The sequence below is a fragment of the Pholcus phalangioides genome, unplaced genomic scaffold (genome assembly GCF_987345545.1).
Source record: "Pholcus phalangioides strain wild (caught in Gottingen) unplaced genomic scaffold, Ppha-v1.0 ptg000015l_1, whole genome shotgun sequence".
In the NCBI taxonomy this organism is placed as follows: Eukaryota; Metazoa; Arthropoda; class Arachnida; order Araneae; family Pholcidae; genus Pholcus; species Pholcus phalangioides.
In genome coordinates this window covers 99601805-99614154 of record NW_028301608.1, presented here as the reverse complement: position 1 = coordinate 99614154, position 12350 = coordinate 99601805, and positions in this window count along the sequence as shown.

The window sequence follows — 12350 nt, the reverse complement described above, 5'->3', positions numbered from 1 at the left end:
AAAAAAAAAAAAAAATTCGGTTAATGATGCTATTCTAGAACGATATACAAGTTCTATAATTCCCCCCCCCCCCATGCTTTATAATTATGATAGTCTTTAAACCTCAAAAGTTGTGGGTTGAATTTCCTTCGTTCATGTTTACATGTTTTGTAGTAGACTATGGCATGATAATTTTCTATATCCAGGTCACCATAGCAACTAAAAACTTTGTGTGAGCTCCTAAAATTATCATACTTTATGTCAACGTGTCTATTAATATTGAGAAAGGTCACTAGGTCTGTAGAAAAAGTTTGAAAAAAGAAAAAAATATTATTTTAGACCAGCGGTTCTCAATTTTTTTGACTCGCTCAGCCCTTTTTTGTAAATAATTTTTATGGCAGACCTCTTTTTCTTATTTATCTATCAAATTTGCTGATATATTTTATTTTCCTTGAGTTGCCATGAAGCCCCTGGGAAGTGCACATAGAGCACCGGTTGAGAACCACTGTTTTAGACCGTAGTTTCCCAACCTTTTTTTGTCCCATCACCCCCTTCTTCAAAATTTTGTTTTCTTGCATCGCCCCAACACAATCTAACTATAGGATCCTATCTTATACCCGTAGCTTCTACTGCCCCCTAGAACTTTCCATCACCCCAAGGGGCCATTAACGCCCACATTGGGAATCACTGTTTTAGACAGTCTTTCTAGAAAGGGAACTTGACTTTTCTGAGAACTTTGACTGGCACCTGAGTTTTTTGCTGGTCTCACATGAAGTAGCGGATCCTTGCTGGAGTATGAGTGATCTCAAAATATATTGCAGCTTTCTCTTGTTTTAACCCTTTGACCAGGCATCTTCAACCTGTTGCTCGAGGGCACTGTGGTTCTTCCTGAAGCACCAAGAGTGATCAATGCTTGTGTCCAATTTCATGCATGCAAGCACTTGATCAAAGTCCCAATTAAATACCTTGTACAAATCTCATTCAAGGATCAAAATCATCCTGATTTTTCATGTATACCTATGCCAAACTTGCCTTAAGGGGCACTCTTCGTTTGATGATGGGTACAGGCAGCACTCGTTGCTAGAAAAATGTCGAAGACCTCTACCTTTGACATTTGTTATCAAATGAAAATACAATGCTGCCACCTGGTTACTTTGAGGACAAGTCATGCAATGGCAGAGTGATTTGTGTTTTAATGTTCTGTTTCCATGTACATAACTTTTTATGTATTTCAGTTTAATCATATAAATTGTAGCATCACATATTCATAGGGTATTTTTGCTCCTATATAAGTCAAATTTCCTGCTGCTGTGCAGTTGCATTGTCATCACACTAGACTCTCACCATGAGAATTCAGGTTCGAACTCTGTTGGCGGCACAGTGGTGGTTGGCTGAAGTTGGTTTTCTGTGTTTTTTGCAACTTTGAGGTGCAAAGATGAGGGCGCAGGTCTCCCACTTGGGAAATAGTCTCTTCCCTCAGAGAGCAAAGGCTAACATTAAACATGATATTTACATAACTTGAAAATTTAGACATTCTACATTTTCACTTCAAAATATGCAACACAAATGGCAGCACCAACATAACATGAAACAAGCATAACTCTGACAACATAAATACGTTCGGATCTTATAAACTCATGCACACATTTTGTTCCTGCATGTACTGATTTGTTATAAATTCCCCAGGAGAATGCTTACGATGTCCACATGCACGGTTAAGTAGTAGTAGTCAAGCTTCTGTTTCTTTGGATTTAAATTTTTCCAAAATGCCAAATTTCTGTAAATCACATATCCGATTATTACTTTACCACACATCAACTTTGGCCATATTACCATTTAGCAATTTACTACTGATCGAGTCTGGTTGAAAATCTTTCTATATATAGAAAGTTGTGTTATGCTTTTGTCCTCATATTTGACGGGGGGACTTCCGGTGAGAGCATATTGAGATGCTGTCTATCAGTGATCACCTCAGGTTTGGTAGGGAAAAAACTTGCCTCCTATGTTCTTTCCCAGGATCGAACCCGTGGTTCCCACAGGAAGCCTTCATTGCGGTAGACGAACATCTTATCACTGTGTGCCCCAATATCTGATTACTACAGGAATTGAAATTCAATGCATGTAATTACTAAATCAAAATCTGTGAACAATAAATTTAACAACCCTAACATGGAAATTATCTAAGTGTGTCAACCAACGTGGAAAAAGGCTCCTTAAGCTCTGGAAAAGTCTAAAAGAAAAAAAACTTGTTTCCTTAAGAAATTTGGCTGGGGGTCAAGATTATTTTTCGATTTGTCAAACATTGAATTTGATTTTTCGATCTCTAACCATTTGATCTTGGATCATAAAACAGCCCAGTAACTCTGAGAGTATCTCTGTGAAACCGGTAAATGATGTATCATCTCTAAAAGAGAAGGAAAACACCACCACAGATTCCCCAGTGGATGAACTACTGAAACCAGTTATTTTTCAAACCTAGTTACTTTTTCGATTTCCTGCTTTGCAAAGTTTATTTTTTGTTCATCTTGCAAACAATCATCAATGATATTTCTTCATTGAAAGTGGTTTGTCCATCTCAAGTTTTTTTTCAATTATTACCATGGGAATATAATGAAGTTGACACATGCAGTGAGGTGCATTGAATCCTGGGGGCCGTTCAAGTATTACGTAAGCAAATGTTTAGCCATTTTTGACCCCCCCCCTCCCGTCATCAAAAATCAGCAAATCGGAAACCCCCTCCCATCGATGATGTCGTAATACTTGAATGACCTCCCCTGGTATATTAATCTTACAACTTTTTCCACATGCTATGTTCAGAATTTCTTTAAATTGTTATATGAGCATTCTCATTCACAACAATCGTGCACAGGATAATATGTATAAAATAAAACAAGTATGAATGCAAATGCCATAACAAGCAAGTTGCTCAATTGGATGGGTAGAAAAAATAAAAAGAATGCCTCTATATCAGGTTCTCCAGCTGTATGCCACCAATCTCTGTCAGGGGGGGGGGCACTGCTTTGCGGTGGCCCAGACTATCGAAGAGATCCATTGTTAAATAGCTCTGGGTGAAGCCATTGACAAACATTTATTAGGGAAAAGGTGGGGGGTGCCACAGGTGGAAAAGTTAGAGAACCCCCCCTGCTTTATATGGATGTCGAGTACAGTAAAGTTGCAAAAATCATAATGGAAAGACTAAAAAAAGAAAAGTGAAATACGCTTTGTCCATATAGTTGTCATTATCTAGCTTGTCTATTGTTTATGATGCTTTTGCCACCAGAAATACAAATCATTTTATTATGCAAATGGTGTGAGAATTTCCAGTTCACACACATCGTGCCTTATTGCTGCAACTTCTGAAGTAAATGTCAACTACCTCATACCAATCATTTTATAATAACAATCATGTTGCATAATTATTCGCCAGCAATAATTTTTGCCTTTTCGATCCTCTTTCTGCTGTTTTTATAGCAAAACGCTGAAAAGATAACTTTTAGGTGCCTAAAAAAGTTTTATTTGTGACTGCTGAATTCTGTCTGGTCTGAGAATAATGCAATATTTATTGTACCGATAGTTGTCCAGCGCTTAGCATTGTACCTGATATGCAACTTACAACAATGTGTTAAATGATTCTCAATGTTTTCTTGTTCAATAAAACTTCAGATAACGAGTTACGTGGTTGAGAAGAGTGAGATTAGCAAATATTTTGATCAAGCAGTATCTTACAATATGAGTATTACATATATCAAAGCTTCACAGATGAAGACTAGTTAGTCTATAAGAGGCTTTGCATATTGGCGTTGTCTGTTAAGCATCATGTGATCAGTATTAAGAAAAAGACAACAGTTCTTGTTCTCTCTCTGTCAGGCATAGTCATCTTGACAATATCAAGGGCTAGGCTGAAATATCTTGGTAACAGGATTAAGTGCAGTGACAGGATTCTAGTATACATTTGTTCAGAAACCAGGCCCAAGCAGGTGAAAAATATATTGTAAGCATGTGCAGAAAATGAAAAAATAGTTTCTTGGCTTTTGATTGACCAGGGTCCTTTCCCGGGCCTGATTTATTCATTAAGATACTACTGGCTATCATAGTATAAGCCCATGAAAGACGACTGTCTCACACTATCGTTATGTGTTATTGCTAGTGGGGATGGATTTCAAAATGATACTCCTGCTCTTTTGTATCATTCTAAAAATACTTGAGCCTTCGGTGTGAAAATACAATAATATTAAATGAATCAACTCGCACCTGATTGAAAAAAATCATGGCTGGGATGAGGGAGACTGTTGAAAAAATCATGAGAGTTTCCGTCCCAAAGCAGAATAAGGTGAAACCTGTGATGTATGTCACAGAACAATCGGCAAGAATTTTAAGAAAAATGTAGAGAACACTATTATGGAAATTTTTTACCGCAGAAAATTTCCAGTCCTCCAAGGGCTCATTGTATAGCAGTGCAAAACATTCTGCTTTGGGGATTTCCATCATTTCTTATGGGGAAAGTTCACTTTGATACATGAGTGTTTTGTATTTTGAGCTCTTTTACGGAATTAATTATGCTCACACACTAGAGTACAACTATTTGCTTTCACTCAAATTGTAAAACTTTGTATCAAGTACCCCTAAGGTTTTATTTCTTTAAGTTGGAATTTAAATATAGAGCAGATTGAGTATAACCTCTGTGTGATTTACGTCACAATTTTGACTTGAATGCATATTTGTAGGAACTTCGTTTTGTATTTCTATAGCTTTCCTTCTGTATTAGAGATGTGATCGCAGTTTTTAAAAAGGAGTGAACGTAACAAATGAAATTCCAATTAGAAATGAAATTCAGCTGTGTTGATTACTATATTGTGTTATATTACTATCATAAGTAATAATTGTATTGAAGAGTGTATTCCCGTACACATTTGAACCTATCTGAAGGGAATTGATAATTCGTTTAGACTTTTTTTTTGACATCTGTAAACATCCTAGCTATTAATTCACAAATGCAGAGCAGCTCAGGAGTGATGTTTGGTCCTAATATATGTATCCATTAGAAATAATAAATATTTGCATGTTGATTTTATAGCTTTTCTTGCAGTGAGTGTATGCTGAGATTTGTTCATTCAGCTCTTAAATTTTTTTTCGAATAGAATGCCTCCATGAATGAGACATATATTGTCAGTTATTCATATTTTGTGTTATAATACCCTTTAAATTTTGGTCAATTTGTTTTGCTATGGTCACTTCACGTGAAAAATGTTTTTTGTTCTGCTCTGTTTTAAATATGTTGATGAGACCTCTGTGGAATTACGTATGGTGTATAAACCAGTAGCAAAGAAGAATTGTATATGAATCACATTGACATTGTCATAGAACATGATTATAGGACTGCATATAAGTGGGTATTTTTTTTTTTTTTTTTTTTTTATGATTTACTAGATTTTGTAGATGTTTTGATATGAAAGAAATGAGGACAGACATATATATATATTTCAAACTATGCAATCGGAGATTCAACCGTCGTGATTGTGCAAAACTTGTTTTGTAATTTTTTTAATGACTAGTATTTTTACTAATTTTATTACAAAATTTGTTTTAATATAAATACATTTATTTATGTTATTTTATCTGTGAGATTTTAATGATTTTGAGTGTGTTTGTTTCAGACTTGTCAATTTTCCTTTTATGGTTGATGGTGCACAGTGGTAACTCGACTTGCAAGCTTAATTTACATTAAGCTAATACCACAGTACTTACATTAACTATATCTAGTTGTCTCTCGTAAGGAACATGCATCTTCAAGTCTATAGTAAAGTTTAGCATTAAGAAAGAGACTTTGAGAGATTTGAAAAATGCTATTGAATATATCAAAAGAGGAGATTTCTCTGACTAAACGAAATAAAACTTGCTCCATACTTTAGGCAAATTAGAATAGTTGAAAGTCTAAGCTCATTATAAGCTTAGAGACAATGATTCATTTTCCACTAAGCTATTGGAATGTTTTGAATGGATTTTCCCCCTTTTGCAGTAGTCTCATTAACCCAAGGGGGATAGGACTGAAGCCACCTTTTAGATTATAGAAAAAACTTGGATTATCCGAAAAACAATAAAAAATGCTTTAAATGTTGGTTTTTACTTAGACTAGCAAAAAAAAGCAACACTAGCATACTTACTGTATTTTTCATTCTTGAATAAGATATTGATGTCATACGTGTGTTTCAAAAAATGAAGAATGAAAAGGGTGCGAAGATGGTGAGTATCACTCATATCATGGTTATAAACTGAATATTTTCTCTCAAGTCAAATAAAAGAGTTGGAGATGGGATCAATGGTGAAAGACGCTGAGACATATTGATAGCTTTCAACTGCCTTTCCAATGATTTTACGTAAGTGATTTGGAGACGATGCTACCATTACAAAGAATATGGTCAAACTTGCTTCTCCTTCTCAGTGACCCCCCCTCCTGAAAAGTTAAAATGTTCTACATTCATTCAAGGGAGTCTAATATTTTATTGAATCAGTTACCCATTATAGGGCTGGGAGCTGTCTAATCCCTTTCAAACTGAAATTACTGTACAATACAGATGTATTGCAAAATGGAAAAAATAAAGTTGGGTTCTTGGAGAAAAAGCAAAGGGGAGGTTAAAAAAAATCTAACATTTTCAGTGTCTTAGACTGTCCAGAAAATTGAACTTTGGAGGCTTGGATTTTTGAGACTCTTACTGTAGTGTGTACTGCAGACTTGAACAAAGACTTGTTTGGGGACATGTTTTGATCTTGACAGCATTGCTATGAGTGTTTGAAGAGTTGATATCTGATAACTTATAACATTTTCCAGTTTTTATCACCACTTGGTAGAACTCATCAATACTAAAGAAGGAGGGATATTTGGAAAAAAGAAAAAAAACTACAGGGACCAAAAATTTAAATTTTTAAAATCATATAAATCTCTTAGCTTTATTACAGTATCAGTGTGACACATTGTAGAGAAATAACAGATTTGCTTACGCAATGTGGTACACAGTACTATCCAACAGCTTTGAGGTGCAAATGTGAGCCGATCTCCCGATTAAAAAGTTTTGCCACAGAGAGCAACAGGCCTACAATGATTCATTCATTTAGTCATTCATTCCACTTTGATCACTACGAGTTGAGGAAAAACTCATAGTTTCAAAAAATTGATTGCAGATGGCAGCAGTACACAGAAACAAACTTCACAGAAGGTTCACTATACGTACACACATTCCAACATGTACCAATTCGTTAGAAGCTCCACCGAGAAATATGGACGAGGTGCATGTCTGGTTTAGTAGTAGTACTATCCAACAAGCTTTTGACTTTGAAGTTCTTAAGCTTTGTATATCAAATGACTATATTTCATGGTTATAAGCTGAATATTTGCTCTCAAGTCAAAGCATTAACGACTAAAATTTTTAGCTCATAACTTGGATTACTTGCAAGTCGAGGTATCACTGTATGTTGTTTAATTTCAATGCACTGAACTAAAAATTCACAATGTTGCATGACGTGTGTGTTTTTTTTTTTTTTACCAGTGGATGAATTGTGATGTTTGTTTTTTTTTAGCTTATACATTATTCTTATGAAGGTTCTATTATAAAGAAGTTTTTGTATATAAATTGGATTTTAATATATTTTAATCTGTGTCAGAGCAAGCATTTTTCGATATATAAAAAAGAAATGAATTCTGACGAGAACCAAATAAATTATTTGAGATATTACAAGAGGTGTAAAAAAATGTAATATATATTATGTACATGTTTAGTATATATTACGCAGCTCAAATGAGTGAACGCAAGATAAAGTAATAAATTATGGCATATAAAATGAGAAGCTCTGTATTTTAACTGAAAACATGTAAATAAAATGAATAAAATTATGAATTTCATGTTACATGTGTGATAGGTGGTTTTTGCTATCAAAACTACTATTCAAACCATACAGGACTCGGGCTCCATTTTAAGTTTTTCTTTTCTTAATACAAAAAAAACTGAAGTAATCAAAAATTAAAATTTATGCAAATTAAACTTGAGAGAATTCGAATCCGATCATTATATACAAATATACTGAGGATCAATCAAATGAGCTGCGCGGGGATCTTTCGATCAAAGGTTGATGAATCCATAACTTTTAAGGCGCGTATACCTTAGCGCACGGATCATGCAATGAAAGCATTCGCAATTGGTTGTTCAGTAACGTTTTCACTGGACCTACCTGGAATCGGTTTTTTCAACGAACACAAAGGAAGTTTGTGTACCCACGAGCGGATTTGAACCGCTGTAGGGGAGAGGGTCGTGCGTTGCAAGATCGACGCCTTATTAGATTGAAATGATCTGAGAGACTCGGGAGTACAGAGTCTTGTTCTCGTACGGAGCTAACTCGTAGTCGTAAACCAAGTGGCATATTCGAAAAAAAAATATAAGAAAGGAACACGTTTTTTCAAATTATCCCTTCTTTAAAAAATCTAATAAGAATCTAAACTCTAATCAAGTGCAGACAGCGGGGGTATGTTTAGCTCAAATGGGAAGCCCAAGGAAAAAAATATATTTTTTCTATTCCATTTTCTGATGTTTAGCTTACACAAACGCCGATTATCCAAAAAAATCATGGATCTTTCTTTATTCATCAATCGACTTGTAAAAGATAAATTAGCCGTAATATTAAATCTTAATCTGATAAGTTCACCGATTCAAGAGGGGGTGATCATCCCACCCAAGAGCGAATTTTTGGGAAAAATATATCTATGTAAAATACAGGAACACTGGATCTGCACCTACTCTAAGCTTCAATGAGCTTCCTTCTTGTAGGGAGTTGGGGTTCTACCAGAGCCTCCTAGATACTACTTCTAGGAGGCTTTGAGTCTACTCATGGCTGTTTCAATACCATGGGTCCCCAGGCGAAATGATATTGCGGCACTGCATACTTAGCTGGACGTAACAGCTTAAATATTTACATACTTAACTCGAAAATCATACCACAAAAAAACCTCTTTTCGGACATCGACGGGATAAAAAAAATTCTTCCGTAAAAAAAGGGGAGGGGCCGCATCTGAGGGGTGTTCGTTAAGTGGGGTTTTACTGTACTAGATATCATGTACGCCCTTTATGGACACGGTCCCAAGAGTTAGGATGACCCTGTCCGAGGATGTGATGTCACTCTCCGCTATTACTGCGAAGGTTTCGACAGCTGGCTGATGCGAAGATTAATCCAGGAAGGAAGACTCAACTGGCCTTGCAGGGAATCGAACCCTCGTCCTCTCAAGCGCACTGGACTACCAAGCCAATGAATCCTCTTTCCTTAGAGCTCGTGTGCACTGAACGGGGCCGCACATGGACAGTTAGCCTGACTTAGGCCAAAGCTCACCTTCGCAGTAATAGTGGCGGGGCTAAAGAGGTTTCTCTTTCTCGTTATTAGCCCCGTTATGTCAGTTGGTGCTGACAGTTTGAGTAAAACCTTGAAGTTCATTAATTTTCAGTATCAAACAGGTTTCTTTCTTAATGAAAATTTGATGAATGATGTTAATATCACATATGCAAGTTCCAATGTACAGAAATTGCGCCGTTATGTGGAATTAACACGTAGGAACGTAATTCACTGCAGAACTTACGTACTTTACTACGCCTATGAAATATTCTGATGTGAATTTTAGTGACTGTGAGTGTTTGTGCTTGTAGTCGATACAGGGTATCCGAAAACTGACGGGCCCATTTGAAAAACGAATAAAAAAAAATGCACAGGAAGTGATAGAAATGCATCATTTGTTGCATTATGCTTGGGCAAACCGTAAAATATCAGCGACAGAATTTCGAAATTATAGTTACACATTTGCGCAGCAAATGACGCTGCAGTCTGAGAAAAAAAAACACAAATACGATGTTTTCAAAATGTTCACTGTTTGCAGCAACAACATGATATAGTGGCAGAACAAAATTCGCAGAAACTTGTGCAAACGTCTCAGCCGGGATTTTGAAAATACCATATTTTAGTTTTCAGACTAAAGCGCTATCTATTAACGAACTTAACTAATTTTGAAATTCTGCCTGGAATCAATCAGGCCATCCCAGCTGAGACGTTCTCACTGGTTTCTGTGAATTTTTGAGACTTCACCATGTTGTTGCAAACAAGAGATATTTTTAAAATATCGTATATTTCCCACAGAATGCAGTGTCATCTGTTGCAACAATATGTAACTAATCATGAAAATTCGTCTGACTAAAAATTTACTGGTTTCCCAAGCACAATGCAGTAAGCAGTGCATTGCTCTACGTTTCCTTTTTTTAAATTCATTTTTCTAATGGGCCGGCCAATTATTTCGGGACACTGTGCATGAACTTGCTTCTGAGGACCAATGCAACTTCAACGAAAACAGAGCCATCCATTGTGGAAATCTGTAACCGCATAATATCCATCAAACATGGTAATTTTACAGGTTGTTCACAGACATGCACAAATAGTTAAGTTTTTAATCATTCTCACTACCTTCAAGATATTCAGTTTTAAAGTTGCGGTGACCCTTTTCAGATTCCCTGTAAATAAACAGGCTGCACTGATACCAGCTGGCACCACTATATACTGGCGAACTGTTGATCCTAGAGGCGTACTTCCAACTATAAAAAGTATCCAAATAACGGATAGAACTCAGAGGCATCATTCCTGTTGCAAGGGGTTGTGTACTTATTAAAATTAAAAAAAAAATTAACTTCTTATACGGGCACCCTGTGCCCAAAAACACAATGAGGAATGTTGCTGCCATGTCTCTCCCGATGCCAACAAAAAAATAAATTTTCCCATTTGTATGTGCAATATTCGCAGAGATATGAAAAAAAAAATCCCAGAAAATTTCAAGTACACTCATTGCCATAAAAATTTGCGCACCCAGAAGAAGTCGTCAAAATGAAACGAAATTTTACACATGTAAGTATTACGTTGATATAAGTAAGCGATTAGAAAATCCAAGAAAAAGGATCATTTATTGCAGAAAAAAGTACAGATGAACAGAAGTTTTAGTACTCTGTTGGACCCCCTCTAGCGCGAATGCACGATGCGATACGAGCGGGCATTGAGGCATACAAGTTCCGTATGATGTCCCGAGACATCTCGTTCCACAGTTGCTGTAAATGCGCCTCTAGTTCGACCAACCTCGTAGGGTGTCCAACTTGCCGTCCCAAATGATCCCAGATATGCTCGATTGGTGACAAATCTGGGGATAGAGCAGGCCAGGGAAGGGTGGTAATGTGGCGGAGGCAGTCTTGTGACATCCTTGCTGTGTGTGGCCTAGCATTGTCTTGTTGAAAAATGGCTCCTGGGAGCCCTGCCACGAGTGGCAACACATGTGGCTGAAGGATGTTATGGACTTACCGCTGGGCTGTCATTGTGCCATGGATCAATATTAGGGGTGACCGTGTATCGTAAGCAATGGCACCCCATACCATGGCACCAGCTGTGGGAGCGGTGTGACGCTGAAAGCGAAGGCAGGATTGAAGCGTTCACCACGGGGCCTCAACACACGAACACGATTGTCATCACTGCTCAAGTTGAATCTCGATTCGTCGCTGAAGACGACCTGGTTCCATTCCGTTGCAGTCCAATCCCGTCGTGCTCGACACCACTCCAAACGGAGGCGTTGGTGGGTGTCATTGGCAGCACACGTAATGGGCGCCGAGGTACCAGATGTCCTTCAGCCAGGCGCCTTGCGATGGTTCGGAAAGACAGGGGCCCGTAGTGAAGCTGCTGTCTGTGTCTGGATATCGGCCAATGAGGCAGTTGGCTCTACGCGTGTGTTTCGGATGATGTGACGGTCTTCTCGACGACTGGTCTGTCGAGGGCGTCCTGAACCTGGTCGCCGTGTAAATGACGTCTCTTCTGTCCACTGGTCCCAACACCTCCTCACAGTAAAATCAGAACGGCCTAGTTGACGAGCTACTCGCCGAGCTGACCACCCAGCTTCCATCATCCCGATGATTCTTCCCTTATCGAACTCTGACAACTGCTCATATGGTCTTCGACGGCGGCGTCTACCTCAGTACTTGCTTTGCAAACGATTAAATACACTCCAGCAAGCTCTTCTTACCTGTTTTATACTCCAAGGAGAACGAAGTTCAACGCCCTCTAGTGGCATTACGCAATGCGCAATCACACTGCATTTCTAATCATTTGCATATCTGCCCGACATGTACCTTCAGGCCAACTTTCGTTTCTATCCCACAATTGTTTCTTGGTGCGCAAATTTTTATGGCAATGAGTGTACATTGATCTCACCCTGAAAAATATAAAAACAAAAATTAGCGGTGGAATGAAATTATGCAACCCACAAAAAAAATTAGTTGAATAGCGACACCAGCTATGATACGAATTCCCCTTCAGGA